Genomic DNA, 2120 nt, shown 5'->3' with positions numbered 1-2120 from the left:
CACACACACACACACACACACAATACATCCAAATGCAGTGGCAATTAATCAGCAAACCCATTCTTTCCTTCGAAAAATTTCTTCTGCTCTGAAAACAATGAATGATGCAGCATGCATAATTGAATGAAGCCTGATATCATATTATACCACGCCCCTTTCTTGAACTGTGTGCGCGTCAAATATTGTTTTCAATTAATAAGCTGATTATCATATCAAAACAAATGAAGACATTCCAAAGATATAAATCATATTTCATTAAACCACGCAATGTTCCCATTAAAGACTGAAAGGAAGAGAAAAACACACACACACACACACACACACACACACACACACACACACACACACACACACACACACACACACACACACACACACATTTCGTCTCTGTCTCTATGACAAAGTCTTGCCTATGTTTCAAAGCGGGTGTTCAGGAGTTTGTACGCATAATAGTTTCGAATGAAATCTTGACAGTAAAAAGTGAGGCAAAAACGTCAATATGAACCGTTTTACCACCTTGATTTTTGAAGCTGTTGCCGGTAAGGTGTCAATAAATCCCCGTTCTCAAAATCGTCTTCTGCGCATATATTCCCGTTGTTCTTTGTCCTTCCCGTGCACATTGTAACTTGAGACTAGCACGGCCATCAAAGAAAATGGCGGACAGCTCCGCAAGAGAACTTTGCGAAAATACAACACTAGCACAGCCAGAAAGACAGAAAAAGAACGCTGTGACTAGTATAGCATTGGTACTGGGTGGTATCCGTTTACACCCTCTTTGATACGAATAAGGTAGTTATAGAAACTGAATGTCCAAAATTAAAGTACATCTTCGATATGCACGAGTCAAATAGTAGCTAGGTGAGTTACCCCCCAAAAAAAACCAAAAACAACAACAACAAAACAAAACAAAACAACAACACCAACAACACCGAACAAAAAAAAACAGCTACAAAAATAAACCACAACTTCCCCAGTCCATCTTGGCACAAGCTAAGCTATCACACAATTCATAGATCTTAAAAACATGTCATAATATTATAACAACAACGTTTATTTAGCTTGTTCCTTTTTGTTTTGAACCATTCGCTCTATCAATTGCTGCTAAAAGTTCCCGCACAATGACGTGCAGAGCTGACAACTCGGATTTTAGACATCAGAACCTGATTCAAATTTGGAATGGAAACAAATAGGCGTCATGCAGCATTCAAGAACAGATAAATGGCACCTGCATCCTACCCCCTACCCCCTTCTCCATGTCCATTCCCTCCTGGATAACAAATCGAAGTCATTAACAATAACGATGTTTTTACGTGGAATATGCAAAGGTCAAAAGAGAAATAATTTTAAAAAAACAACAACCTGTCAACAAATTATGTGTTATGAGTGCAGTGAGTGCATACAGACAGTGTTGTCAGTTACAAAGCATCAATAGATTTTTTATACATGCTTTGAGTTTCACATTTTATATAATAATTGCTAGTGTGGCTTTGGTGTTGCCAAGCAACGACAGTGAGGCAACAAACGAGAAACCATTTGTCAGAATGTGTTATTGAAAAAAAAAACCATAGTGCTAAACTGAAAATCATTATTGTGCAATAATGGTGCATTCAGGCACGAGTACATAAAAGGCTTGATGGTCAAGAACAGCTGTGCTATTTTCCGACGATTTGTGGTGGGGACAATTTCTTCAAAGACGAGAAAATTGATCGTAAAAATAACATAATATACTACATTAAAAGAAATTATACATTCTTGCCATGAAGATAAGTGGGACTTTATAACACACAAGCTGCAGTCATGCCTGAGGATGTCACCATTTTTTTGGTTAGTTCACTATTTAGGCACATGATGTAGGGATTTTTTCCTTACAGAATAATAATAATAATAATAATAGATAGCATTTGTATAGCGCATACCCCCGCTCAACAGCAGGCTCTATGCGCTTTCCACTATATTATTACCCCAGCAGACCATAGTACACTCCGAAACATTCTCAGCTTCCCGGGAAGCATACAGTGCGAGCAGCCGATTAAGCGCTCAAACACTAACAAACTGACAAGATCTTTCGCTGTCTATAGCCGGGTACCCATTCCCACCTGGGTGAAGTGAGGAACATTCGT

This window comes from Aplysia californica, unplaced genomic scaffold (assembly GCF_000002075.1).
Source record: "Aplysia californica isolate F4 #8 unplaced genomic scaffold, AplCal3.0 scaffold00915, whole genome shotgun sequence".
Lineage (NCBI taxonomy): Eukaryota > Metazoa > Mollusca > Gastropoda > Aplysiida > Aplysiidae > Aplysia > Aplysia californica.
The sequence above is the reverse complement of the archived record's forward strand: the minus strand, read 5'-3'. Positions refer to the sequence as shown.